This window comes from Columba livia, chromosome 2 (genome assembly GCF_036013475.1).
Source record: "Columba livia isolate bColLiv1 breed racing homer chromosome 2, bColLiv1.pat.W.v2, whole genome shotgun sequence".
Classification (NCBI taxonomy): domain Eukaryota; kingdom Metazoa; phylum Chordata; class Aves; order Columbiformes; family Columbidae; genus Columba; species Columba livia.
This window is the reverse complement of record NC_088603.1, coordinates 15155989-15171022: the sequence shown is the minus strand read 5'-3', so window position 1 is coordinate 15171022 and position 15034 is coordinate 15155989. Positions and strand designations below refer to the sequence as shown.

The window sequence follows — 15034 nt, the reverse complement described above, 5'->3', positions numbered from 1 at the left end:
TTCCAAATGCTTCCTAATGACAATAACTGAACACCCGCCTGGCTGTGATGACCTGTACCGGCCGGTAGTTCGTTCCCAAATAGTGTTTCCCGTTAATTACACACAGGCTGAGAACAGAAGGAGAACACTCATGCCGAACAGCTCGGGGCTCAGGAGCAGCGTCCAGCCCAGCGCTGCGGAACAGCTGGAGAGCACCGAGCTCCTGCTCACCTGCCCCAAGTAAACACACCACAAAAATAACGGGCTTTTGTAAAGAACCTTTAGGCTTGTCTGAAAATATAATCTCCCACTAATTTTCATTCAATTTGTGTGCATTACCTGTTGCTTAAACCCCAAAGCATCATAAAATAATGCCCAAGATCTTGCAAAAATGACACTCTGTCTTTTACAATACTAACAAAAAAAAGTCAGTAACGTTAACATCACAGGTACCGTTCCTAACTCAACCAACATACAGCTGCTGGCCAACTTTGGACAAGGAACCTCCCACAAACTCTAGCAGAACTGAACCTCACTCTACTCAAATAAGATGCAGAATTCTTCTGTGTGTGTATACAGACATCCACAAGCATACATACATAAATTTCAGATTAGGATCTGTTCTTCAGGGTTGCATCATTAGAGAAGGCATGACCCTGAAATGGCAGGATCCCAGTTTTAGCTAACATTCCTCTAATGAATGAATGCACTAAACATAGAAGATCAAATTATGACTTACTAGTTAATATTTACCATGAAACCAGCGCTAAGAGCTGTGTAAAACTCTCTGCTTTGAATAAAAGGTATTTTGTCAACAAGAGATTTCTTCTGGAACAAATAGGAGCGAGGGAGTTTTACTAAGTGCTGCAGTGATATGTAATATTCAGTGCCATAACAAATCTAATCTTACTGTCATATCAGTACCCAGTTACCGCACAGAATCTTTCATTAATAGATCTCAAAGCACTTAAATGTTTTATGCTGAAAAGCAAGCTATCTAGTCAAAAGCATTTAATGCATGGTAAGCGCTGCACTCCCCATCAGATTTCTACAGTATAAAATTTACCAAAGAAACCATAAAAAACCACAGCTACATATATTCCCTTACAAAGTCAAATAGTGAAACAAAAAATGGGGAAAAAAATACACTATACGTGCACATTTTGAGATAAAAACCCCATGTCACTTATCTTCACAGCACATTCTTGAGAAACATATAAATGCAACTAAAAACTATACTATTGCTCAACGTTTACTGAAATCAAAAAGAAAAATAAGTAGGACCTTAAGTTTAATTTTCTTTTGGGGCTCATTAACTCCACATTAAAACCTGCCATTAATAACAATTTAAAGGGCAAAGAATAAGATAAACTGCCGTCCCTTTCATAATTTGTAAATTTGCTGCATTCTTCGTTTTACTTTTTTCATATACCCATCACAATTGCTCTTAAAAACATCTGAAGCCACTATTCGTTCCAACAGTTTTTATTCAAAAAACTTCTGCAGATTTAGTGAAATACCCAATCTAAGCAGCTCAAACACACTCAAGCTTCAGCGCAGCTGTACCCACTCAGTGGCAAGTAGAATTTTCCTGGTTTGAGTGGTACCTGCAACAGGTTCGGTGCTGCTGGTGTGAACTGCCCTGCTGCTAACACGGCAAAGCAGGTAATCCAGCTAACACGCTAACCTCATCAAATGCTGACGTTTCTTTGACAAGACAAACCGGAGGAATCCGATCCTGGAACACGTACACGTTGAAGCACCAAAGGAGATTAAAAATAAACTAGGGCAGCTGGATAACATTTTATTTTGGCCCGAACTCAACAAAACAAAACACAGGTAACCTGACTGGAGAGCCAAGAGAAAAGGCCCAGAGCAACAGGAGCCCTATTCCAGGACCTGCACCATCCCCCGCTTAATTGCATGCTGTTAATGAGAACTGTTTTATTCCAGCCCCCAGCTTTGCATGGGCTCCTCGGGCTCTTTTGCTGACAGGGAGGAAGGCAAGTGAGAGGAGCAGCCAGGCCGGCACCCCGAGGCCGGCACCCCGAGGCCGGCACCCCGAGGCCAGGCTCGCTACCGGGAAGGGGTGTGAGAGATGACAGGCCACAAAAGATAATAAGCACGTTCCTGCAGTTTGATCATTTCTGAGAAACACGTTCGCAGCACAGGGTAAGATGTCTGGACTCCTGTCTGCCTTGGACTGAAGTCAAGGATTTAGGCATTTAAGCACCTGAGAGTGTTCTTTAAAGCGGATCTGCAACAACATCAGGAAACATGGCTGCAGACGCTTTTGCAGAAACGAACTTTAGGTCCGCTTGCTGTTCTGCTTACACTCTCTCAGTGGCCAAGAACCAGAGAGCAGTTCCACCAAAGCACAGCTCAGGGAGGCTGAATTACAGCTGCCCCTCCGGGAGGATTCAGAGCCGTTCCGTCCCCAGAGAGCGGGGACGGGAGCCTCCCCCTGGCTAACATTGCCCTTCGGGAAGGGACATCTCAGGCTGACCTGTTCCCGTCCCATTTGCGAGTGCCTGAACAAGGCAGAACAGACTGAAAAGGTTTTAATAGAATTCAGTTATGAATATTAATAATTCTTTGGACTACTACAGTCAAGACATATTAAAAATGCCAGGTTCAAAATGGACAGCACAAACAGGGAGGTACTTCTCATTGGGTCACCAGTAAAATTACTCCAGTTACATTCCTTAGCCTATTTCAGATCTTTCAAGGTTTTAAGAAAATAAAACCAAATTACTGCAATCCTCTCTTATAATTCATTTAGTCCTCACTATAAATATCCCAGATAAAAAAGTACTCCACCTATAAGGTTATAGACAGAATACAAACAAGTGCTCATATTTACATTCAGTGAATACATTTCCATGCTGCTAGATTACTAAACAGTAGGAATATTTCTTCATCTTATCAAAAACAATTATGATTGCAATGCAATTAGAAAAAGAACTTAAAATTGCTATGAAAAAAATCACACTGTTGTCAATATTGATATAAATTTAAAAGTAGTCACTTAATAAATTGTCCTACACTGTAAAACCACAAACATGTAACATCTTTACTCTAGCATTTAAAATCCCTAGTTACAGCCAGGTCAGAAGTAGAATCTTAGAAAAGTAGAAAGTAAAATTTACATTTTTAAAGATAAGCATATAATTTACCTATTGATATGTTGATGACCACACAGGAAAATTAAATGTATCTAATGTATCATTAGCAAATGAAATATTTTTTTCTACAGAAAGCCTACACAAAGAAGATCTACACCATCATATGATATGGAGCACAGACGTGTTTTTTTAAACTATCAACTGTAAGCACAAGATCTCAATCCTTTGTTGTAATGGCTATCTCAAAACTCATTACTTCATACATAAAATTAGAAAGGGGAGAACAAACCCTGCAAACTCAATATTTCCCTGAATTCAGTCTCATCTACCATTGTAATACCCATCATTCAATCTTCAGAAGACCAATCATGAAAAACTGTGGCAGAGTCAATGTCTACCCCTCTAAACAGCTCAGAATCATTCCTCAGATTTGCCACCTCCTGCTTCCCTCTATAGCTCATTTACAGCTCAGTTTAAGAGCACAGGTCTCAAGCAATCATCTCAAAAAATCTGCTGGTGACCTTCTACTGTTGACAATAAAACCTTGGTATTTACCCTTCCCTTTTCATTTCCTACATTTATTTATTTTTTTCCTTATCTACAGGCAAACTTTGTCTCTCACATGGTGGCTGTTAAGTCTTCTTTAGAGCTTTTGGAGACACAGGCTTTGTCAAACACCTTTCAGAAATCCAAGTAAGAAATACCAAATGGATCATCCTAATCCCACCCAGAGGAACCTCAACAGATTTGTGAAATATGACTTCTATTAACAAACATATCTTATCTTACAACATAGAAACTGTGTCAACCCCCTCAACATTGGATTCAGAAAAACTTTAGCACATAAGAAGAGCAATCGCAAAGTCTTCCTTCACATTTGTTGCTTGACAACTCAGACCCCACTCCTGGTTACACACAGATGTATAACAAAACCAGAGCTGGCTGTACCGCATTCCTTCTCCTCATTACCCACGTGTGTCATGCCGACAATCTCTCCAAACCAGACTTGCCCCCAGTCACGCAAGACGCGTGTGACAGAGCCAAAGCACAGCCGGCCACAGAACAGGAACGTCACTTTTCCCCAGAGATCCTCTGACTGTTCCGCTCTCTTCCAGGAGAAAAATCTGTCTGTCCTCTCCTTCAAAACCTCTTGACTCGCACTTCAGTCTTAAAATCGCTCTGCTTTCTCTTTCAAAAAGGAATCCATTGAACAAGGCAGCTGAATGCTGCTCTGCTGCTCTTTGAAGGGACTTAAAAAATCTGAGGATTCACTTACTCATTTTCTTCCACACAATGTCTATTTCTGTTAATCAGAATAACATAATTAAATATAACTGCTTTTACATAGATGAGATTTACCTACCAAACAGAATAAAAATCATGGTTAGAATTGTATCCACAGCGTACCATACTGGGATCACTGGGATTTCTGTAAATTATGCTTATATCCTGTACTGGAATTCTGGTTTTTTATATCTATAAATTATTTCTTAATTTATTTAATCATCTATCATTTTAAATGCTTTTATTAAAAAATTTTTTGAAAGGTACTGCCTTAATTCTGTCCACACTGAAGCTTATTGCTCTGTCACTGATTTACTGCCCCCAAATTTCTTCCATTAAATTAATTCACTGTGTTACAGATGTTGATATTGATTTATCTACTGAACACATAATGAAGCAGAAGGTAAAAGGTAAATCCAAAAAAAACCCTACTGTGTTTTTTTTCCCCTCCTTACTAACTTTGTCACAGCTCCAAGAATAATTCCCACAACAGCAATAAAAAGCCATATGCCTTTTCACTTCGGTCTTTCTGTAAAACCAGCTTTTCTAGCAGTAGAACTAAGAAAATAGGGAGTGACTGAAAAATAAACTTCAAAACAAAAAATTCAGGCTCTATTTTAGAAATTAATATACCTAGTATTTCTTAAAAGGGACATTTTTTTCTTCAGGTTATGATTCCTATGGTATAATTTTAGGATTATAACAGAGGACCTTGAAACAAAATTCATAAATCTAAAGACGGGGGCAGGGTGGGGAATCAAAGTCTGATACAGATGCTACATTTTATGAACCCAACCCAAACGCTGATCTAAGCAGTATGAGTGTTAAAACAAGTTAGGTCCATATCTGCAACAGGTTTTCAGTTTCAGGGTATGAGAATAATGAAGTGTTTACTAAATTGCAGCAAAAGATTAATGCATTAATCTCAAAGTTACCAACACATAAATTCACTGAGTAGATCGATATGTACCTATCAACTTCAGGAGCGATTTAAAATTAATTTATCAGGGCTCCATATCTCCAAGCCATTACATTTGGAAACTATTAAGAACAGGTAAGGGCAGTTTCAAATATTTGTTTAACCTGGATTCAGCATCCATATGGTATCTAAGAGGTCCTACAGAAATCTGAAGGAAACATTGACCATTCTGTAAGATGAATGCAATACCCTCAAAGGGGCTAGTCAAGCACTTTTCCTCCCAATAAAAGTAAAGTGAGCGTACACATAACAGCCTATTTTTTGTTTTAGCAGATGAAAATATAGATTTTTTTTTTGGCAGCCATAAAAAGGAAAGGGGTGGGGAAAGGGATGAACGGGTATGTTAAGATGGTTATCTTGATCTTTGCACCACTAAGCATCATACACCAGCTCTGTAACATCTTTTCAGAGTAATCCTCTAAATTGTTAGCAAGTACCCTCACTCTTTTGATGGCCACTCTAAAAAGTGAGTATCTGAATGGAGACCAGATGAGCCAAGAGGCAAAGGGCTGGACAGAAATGCCCTGAAGACCCACCCCAGTCTGCTTGGACCTTGCTACCTACAGTCACAAACCTTCAACTTGCAAGTTATTTAAATAACAAGGACAGCAACATACCCAAAGAATGAAATAGTTCACTATAGAGTTTATTTGCTTACTAAACCACCACTTTATCACCTGAAAGGACTAAAGTCTTGGGTTTTTTACTAATTAGTAGATGTTAGCTATTATTCTTTTAAAATATATGATAGCAAAGTGGAAAAAAATAGTTTAATTCCCTGTTCTGTAATCCAAGCGTAGCTCTTCAGATATCTAAATACTAAGAAGTCATCTGATTTCAAGATATTAAGTCAAAGGAAATGCTCAGGCTATTAATTACTGTATCATTGTGTCTATACCCAGCCCACCTAACTTCTGACAGAGCATGGAAGGTGGAAGAAAAAGGAATTAATTATAGTTCAGTAAGTGAACACATTTATACATGCACAGTGCTAAGTAGCTCGGTGCATTGTTTTATAACAGCAAGCATAAACATTCTTAATGATTCAGGAAATCGCTGTCGTTCTAAGAATGACAAGAAACTAATACACCACTGCTCCACAACTGTTTCCCCCAATACAAATCTATCCACGTCTGCAAGCAAGCGCCGGTGCCAGGGCTCCATCGCCTGCCCGCAGAGCAAACAGGTGCCGCAGGCTGATAGGGACGGGAGGGACGTCTCAGTCCTACATCTGCAGCGCTGCCATTGTCCTCCAGCCGGGCCGTAAAGTGACACACCGCTGCCCACTGTCATTCATCAGCGCAGTGTGACGGCGGCAAGAAAAGAAGTCTGTTGTCTGCTGACAACTTGTTTTAATGAAAATGCATTGCAATATTTAAACACTTTTCAAAGCTGACTTCTGTTTGTGACAGCTGACAGATTTATGACAGCTGGTTTTGATGAAACGTGCAACAAGAATGACTAAATATTCAAAACAAGAAATCAATGTAGTCTGCCTTAACATGCCAAAGGAAGAGAAGGTAATTCAGTAAAGCGAGGACTCTAGAAGAGAATCTAAGGAAGCTTAACAGGAACCTTCCAAGTTTACAATATTTTAAAAATTGGAATGGTCCTTATGAACAAATGGACTTCAAGAGTGACAGACTGTGGCACACTGCGGTTCTCACAAGCACAAAGGTATGACACGTCAGGTTTGATCTTGCTCTCAATAAAACCAGAACAAAAGCAATGAAAGACAAATATATGCTACCTCAATTTTCTTGGGCTTTCTTTGCAGGAAACAATCATGTGGGATTTCTTTGGTTTTGTGGGGGTTTAGTTTTGTGGGGTTTTTTTAAAAAATTAACAGATGAAGTAGAAAACTGTATTATGAAAACTTTCCATAAGTCATCTTAAAGATGAGCAGCACAGAAATAAGTAAAGAGTTTTGAAGTTTATACTAAGCTTTCTAACCATCTATTTCAATACACATGACATAGGGGAGATAAAAGTTCAAACCCCTGTGCAATTTTTTTTCTGATCATCAGGAAGAACCGTAACCATTCAGTTCTGCACTTCTTTAACTTCTTTCAACTTTTGGCCATAAATCCTATCCCTGTGCTTCAGAAACCGCTCCAGGAAAGATTTGTGAAACCATCAAGTTCCTACAAGAAGTTGTGGTTCTGCTTGAATATAAGTCTCTAATATACTATTTTTGCTATTTTCTTAACTTTATTAATAATTTCTTGATTACATCTAATTCTTTTGAAAAGTAATTTTCATAAGATCCACAGTGAAATTAAGATCTTGATTTTTCAGTTTTAAACTTACAGCATGAGACATTCACTATTTCTGACAATATTGGAAACTAGAGTAACAAAGGCTGTGGGAGAAAAAAGAAAATTAAAACAATGTCGAGTTTTCCCAAAGAAATTACCCTAAATGAAAAGCTGTCAGTCATAAAAGCTGATACTATCACCACAGATGACAAGAAGCTCGTTACAGTGGAAGCATGAAATGTGACCATCACTCTCTCACTATCTTCTATTTATTTTAAATAACAGATGAACAGTCATTAATATTTACTGGATTTCAAATCAGTCAGATAATGCAATCAGCAGCCTGCAGTCGGATTAGGCAGCAGCTGGTTAGATGGATGGCATCTGTCAGGGGCTGTTCTTCTAAAAGCCGCCAATAATGTCAGTGAAATTACAGTCCACACATCAAAAGAACGCAAGTGCTTGAACTGAAACACATATGAAATCAGACAGCTCCCACTGGATTTTCCCCATGTGCTATTACCTCCATGATCAATTCACGCTTCAGCTGACAGGAATTGCTGAGAAAGCAAAACACTGCTTGCTTTCTATCTGAGAACTATACTTTGAGCCAGGGGACATATTTTTAGATAATTAACATTAATTTTCCTTCCTTTTTGTCAAGAAACATTAAAATCAACCTGCTGTAAAGCAAAACGCTCACTCACTCTCACACAGAATAACACTGGGCAAAACTTTGTTGCTATTACAAAAGTGACAAACTCATTAGTTTCAAAAGAGATAAAATCATTTTCAATCAGCAAATGCTGTAGCATTAAAGCATAAGTTTTTCTAATAGTATTAAAACGAAAGTAAAGACCGTGCAGTCAGAACTTCAGCATCTGTTCAAAATACATGTCAAAATATTTCTTACATAGCACAAAATAATGCAAGTTTTAAGCCACACAAGTGTCATTGTTCCACAAAAACAGGGTCAGAGCACTCAGTGTTTCCTTCAAGTACTGAAGGATACTAAGCCACTAGTTTTCTGTTTCTGCTAAAGTGCTGGGAATGTGAGCATTTTGAAATGGAGTGTTACAGTAGGTATGTCCAAAAAGAATTCCTCTTCCTTTTTTTTTTCCACCTAGTTTGTATTTAGGGGGCAGGGTTTCCCATAATTGTAATGGAATGTCTAAACCTAGAGAGCTGTTTTTGCAGCTGACAACAGTGTATTTCGAAATTCATCATCCTCATTTTGAGGATATAATCCTGCACAAATAGCAAATAAGCAGCAAGAAAAATATTATACAAAAGACAGGAGAAGTCAGGCAGGGATTTTATTTAAAAACAAAAAAAAGGCATGTTGCTTCCTGGCTAATCATGGAATGTCACCTAGAATTTTAAATTAACAATCATATTCCCTGCTGGACAGCACTTGGAGGACAAGGCAGGAGCGTGTCCCCGTGGTGCGGGCAGCTGCCGGCAGACCCGGCTGTGACAGCGAGTGTGGCTGCTGCGTCCTGCCACAGCCACCAGCACGGAGGGGATGGAGCACAGGACATACAGGGAGATGCCAAGAGAGCTGGGCTTGTTCAGTTTTAAGAGGAGGCTAAAAGAGAAGCTTGTTGTTGTGTTCTATGGCCTAGTGGGCGGGCAGTGAGAAATCACAGCTGGGATCTTCTGGGAGGTGACCGGCAGCGGGAGGAGAAGCAACATGGACACTAGTTGCAAAACCGGAATTCAGACTGAGCTTTGGAAACAGTTTTTCACCCCGACAGCGAACACTGACACAGGTGTCCAAAGAGGCTGTGCAGTCTCTAACCCTGGAGATGCTCAGATCCAGACCACAGAGGTCCTGGGCAAACTAGTCCTGTTTGGAGCAGAGGGTTGGACTAGGTGACTCCAGAGGTCCCTTCCAGCCTCAGTCATTCCTCAGTTCTGTGACCCTGTTTCCTTTCTCACCCTCCTTGGTGCATGCCCACATTTCAACAGCAGATCAAAAGCATCAACCAAGGTGGAGGAGGTGTTTCCAGCTGTGAGAAGTATGATGAATACAGGCAGAACCTATCAGCTCAGAATGCTGCGTTTGCCCAAACTTAACCCAGTCTCCTGTGAGTCACCACCAGCCCTTTGTGGGCACGAGCAAGACTCAGGACCTGCCTTCCTTTGCCTCTCCTTCCCGCTCTGCACTGGGTGCTGTTGTGCACTGCCAAATCACACCCGATCTGCCGTTTCACCCCCTTGGCTGGCAGGGCCAGAGCCCTGAAGGCCATTCTCACACGGCCTTGCTAAGGGAGACTCATGCTCTGTCATAACATCCATGGCTCTGGTGACAGCAAAGCTGTTCCCAACCTCCAGACTGTTCCTCACAGCAGAGACCTTTGTCTCTACCCCTTCTACCATGACCACTGTCCTTCTTTTCTGGCAGGGTTAGTCTTCAGGCTGATCAACACACTGGCCCCACTTGTCACAACCAACAACTCGTAGTGCCGGTGCCAGGGAGAGGCGGGAAGCGCAGCCATGGCTGGGGAAGCGCGAGGCCACCCTCCTTGATAACACCAACCTTAGATCAGCTAAAATACAACACAAAACCACACATTTAGGAATCCAAAAATATGGTTAATCATCTTAACTCTTACATGAGCTATGACAACAATCACTCAGGCGGAATTAAAAATAATAGCTCAATTTAGATCAGATGAGCTTGTAAAATTGGCAAAATAAAGCTTAATATTTTGCTTGCATTAAAGAAATCACCAATTAAATTTTAAAAGCTCCTGGCAGTGTGCTGTTATTTCAACACCAGCACAAAATATTTCCTGAGAACCATTTCAGCATGTACTTGATGCCCTATTAACCACCAGGACAAGATGCCAAGAGAAGGAACCTGCCATCTCTGGGAGACGACAACTTCTCTCTTGGTGCACCGCGAGTCAGCACAGAGCAGACATTAACCAACACCATCACAGTGAATGCCACCAAGGCACGATGATTTATACTGCTGCAGGAAGCACTTTAATGCACACATTTGCCACAATTTCCACAATCAAGCCTCAGTAAGAAAAGGAAAGCAGAAACTCAAGGCTCATGATGGCTGAGCCTCCCATGACCGCACCACTCTGCTCTGACTTTACTCTGTGTTTAACTTGAGGTGGGCCTGCTTCACCTGCTACAACCCACCTCACCCTGCTACAATCACAGTTTTAATAATAATAGCTAACCACTATGGCTGACAGCTGGCCATGCTCCAGAGCAAACGACTTTTGATAGGCCACGTTTCTTCTAACAACCCAACGCTCTTATGTCCCAATGCTCTGTTACACACATCATGTGCATTTCTCTTTACGTGCTTGTCTGGTTTAATTTTAGAAGGAACAGGGTCAGATTTTTACAACAAATCCTGAGGGTTTGCACCTAAAGCTGATTTCCTTCTCCCCAGAGAGGACATTCAAGATTCTCAAGGGACTTCAAAACAAGCTCTTGCAAAAGATAAGAAGAAAATCAATAGAAGAAAAGCAACTACAGACCATGTTTTTTAAAAACAACGCCTGAAGACTAATTATTTGAGATTCCTCTCATCCCTAAATTTTCTTTACTGTTTAAGTATCCTAGATTACAAATAATTTGCTTTGCTGGCATTGGTGCCATGGGTTTTGCCCACCAGACCTGTCACACACCAGTAGCACTGCACCTGGCACATCTGCTATGTATGTTCCTTACCACAGAGTTCAATGCGACAAAACATTGCTCCCTTTGAGCAGCCCCCTTCCCTCAAAACCCCAACCTCGCCAGCGCCATTTTTCCACCCAGTGTTTCCTTCTAATAAGAAAGCAGAAAGTGCAACTCATAGGCCCTTGCCTGCTCTCAGCTGCTCCTAACAAGGGACCTGGAGCACTCCTATTAATCAAGTCATACTTAAACACAGGGATTCGGAACAACACCCTCTTTGTACTTACTGCTCCACATCTGGGATAGCGGACAGTGCATCCCACATGGTTCCAGAATTATACAGTTTAAAATAAAAAGGGGAAAAAAAAAAAGTTATTTAGCTTAATTCTATAGCACTTCATGGAAAAAAATAGGAATATATGGGAACAAACCACAAATCTGCAGTCTATGCAAGCTCTTTATACTCCTTTATAAGCCTGAAACCCTGCCAAGTTCCAAAACCTTGTATCCAAAACATAAGTCGTTTTCAGGAAAACAGTTTTGGATCTTAATTAATCCACTGAGGCCTCAGCTCATGTCACAGTAATCAGTCAGCTGGTGATGACAGAGAGAAACGGGATTTGAGAGGCTCTCACAAACCAGCAAAAAATAGCACAGCATCGCTTTTTTATGTTCCCTTGCACACACGGGTCTCGATCTCAAATTTTCTTAAAACTTATTTATAGGTTTTGCTTCACATAGCTGAATTTGTTGTTCATTCAAAACTTGAAAATAAGCAACTTCTTCTCCGAAAACTATCAAACATTTCATAGATTATGTTGCATAATACTCATACACCTGAGAAGTTACAGCCTACGTATTTCCGTAAAGTGATTTTCCATCCAGATCAACTAACATGACAACATCAGCAGCCAGTGAAAGTAATTACCATCAGATTCTCTACCTCACAACAGACAGGTCTAGGGAAATCAACAGAATAAAAGAAGTGATCTGTAGTAATAAATAACTTGATGGGAAGATTATCTTGGAAAAGGTTCATTTTTACATTAGAGGAGATACTTGAAACTGTTGAGTTTGAACACTTCACAATTTTCAATTTCTAATAGATTAAGTAAGTGAATGAAAAAATCCAGAAAAGCAGGAGAAGTGCAGCAATTTGCCTTAAACACAGCCATATCATTGTAATTCAGAAACTGTGATGGATGCCTTTTTAAAATGTCCTCAGATCCTCATTAATATTTTACAGCTGATTTATGAATCTTAATGTTTTATGAAAAATAAATCAAGATGGAAATATTATGACAAAAAGCAAAAAAGAAATCAAACTCTGCAGAAAAGGGAGGCCACTGATACAAAGTCCAAAGAAGCAGAAAAGGATTTTGTAGCATATTATTACTTTAATGGACTATGATTGATAGCAATCTACCAAAATGTCTAGAAAACTAATTTTGGCTTGCCTGTCTCTGTAAGCAGAGGCAGAGTCTTGCTCCTCCAGGGAACTACCCAAGTAAAACCACATCTAATATATTGTGAGCAGCAAAGTCTACTACTGTCTCCTAAAACAGCAAAGACCAAAACATAGTTTTAAATATTCTCAGATGTTGAACATCCATTAGAAAAATGTTTGGAGGGGGAAAAAAAAAGTGGAGAGAAAGAGACTCAATCAAGAAAAAATAGGCATTTTTAAGTAATATGTCTCCTGCTACAGTAACTGAACTACTGCTCACTCAATAATTCAGGCCTGGAATGAGCCTATATAATCACAGAAGTTACACTGTAGTGAGGAGAGTTAGGCCTGGCTGGTTAAAAACTGACTGGACTCTGATAACTTCAAACCCATAACTTTCTTCCGTATTTCAAAAGTTCAACAGTAACAAAAAACAGTCATGTTCTGTTTTCAACAGCATTTCCAATGCACATAGTGGTAGTTGCTGTTGCAGGGTCAGGGGAAGCAGGGAGGAGGTAGGGATGGGTTTATCTCAATCTTAATGACCTAAAGATTTAAACAAGACCAAGCTTGTAGGAAAAATTAGCATTTTTTACAGTTAAATGGAGCATTTAGAGGGGAAAAAAATACATTCTTGAGGCAGAAAAGCCCTTCTTCAGACATAACCAATACACAAGTTGATCAAAACAGGACTTTGCCTAGAGCACATGTCAGCTCTTTCACCCACTAATACATGGTAACCAAACCAAAGTAGTAAAAATTTCTTAAAATTACCCCTATAATTCTGCATCTGTGAGTACTGCAATTCAGACACACATCTTTGTGAATAGTCATTTTAGCAAAACACTTTTTCTGGAAGTGACATGATAAAAGATTAAGTTGAAGCAGATATTTTTTTTTTCTCTTCAATAAAAATTGAATTTATAGGATTAAACACTAAACCAACAAAAATACACATTCGGAACTTTTTCAAGTTTCAGCCTGAATTTGGTAGTGGAGCATATTTTTCATTAACCACTAGAGGTCACACAGTAACCATGGCAGCCATCCAAAAGATGAGAGGCCTCAAGAACCTTAAGGTCTGGGAAAGTTGAAATATAAGGGTACTCACTGATTTGCACGTACAAAATAAATTATGATATTAATCTGAGTAGTCTTCCCCTTTCTCCAAAAGATCCAATGAACATGAATGCTCACAGATTTGGTGTTTTACATCTCTGTAACATTTAGATTTTTACTTCTCAAATTACATCTGATAAAAGATGGGGGGAAAAATAGAGCTTGGTGCCCTTTTGAAGGTGGTCCTGATTATTTCAAATGTTTCCTCATTTAAAACTTCTGGAACTTAGATTCAAACAAAGGTGCTTCAGTTATGACTATCACACTAAAGCTGGATTACTCTAGTATGCTACTAGGCAATATTTTGCTATTTAAATTGATATTTTAACCTTTCAAGAAGAACAAAGATGGACCCACACTAAAAAAAATGTGCTAATCTAAGACCAAAGTTTACACTGAACACAACTATCTTAAATCGTAATGGATATACTGCCCTCAAAATTTAGGAGCAGATGTGGTAGTCAGGGCCTGAAAACTACTTGCACGTGAGAAATTTGCTTCCACTGTTAACGAACATCTAGCTTATTTTAAAGCATCTGTGGAAGGATTATTTGCAAAGTCTTCAAATACTTTCTGTTCTCCACGGCTAGTTAAAAATCCCCTGGAAAATTCCTTTAAATCCTTCAAAAAGGCACCCTGTGCACACAAACACAGAGCGAGATGGCTGAGAGTCTGTGATCCTTTGCTCCTTTCGTATTAGATTAAATTAAAGATCAGTACACAAAGACATTTCAGGAACAGACTCACTTATTTTTATTCCATTTACTACAGTGCACATTACATTTTCGCTTTGGAGATGTTTCATTTACTTAGATCCCAACTACAAAAGATAAAGACCTGTGTGTGAAAGTCTTTGACTACGGCAGTGCAGCCCTGCCAAGACATTAAGCTGCCCTCTAACCCTAAGAACTGGTCCCACCAGAACAGGTGCTGCTGCTGCTGCTGACTTGCGTTACCTGTTCTGGAATAAGCAAAATATTTCACTCCCTAAAGCTCTCAGTCTGGTACATTTCATCATTAAAAATAATAATAACAAAGAGCAGTGAAACAGCTGTAATCTGAATAATAATTTCAAAAGTTTCAGTACCCATCATGTTTGTCAGCACAGCAGACAACACACAGGCTGCGTATTACTCCTACATGTTGTAGGAGCAACTCCTTGAGACCAAAGAGAAATCAAATCATGTCTTAAAAG

At 39.6% G+C, this 15034-nt stretch overlaps 1 protein-coding gene across 26 annotated transcripts in view; it reads right to left on the bottom strand.

Moving 5' to 3' along the window:
* The window catches only part of PARD3 (par-3 family cell polarity regulator), a 454313-nt gene that overhangs the window by 375632 nt on the left and 63647 nt on the right, over positions 1–15034 (bottom strand). The window lies entirely within an intron of this gene.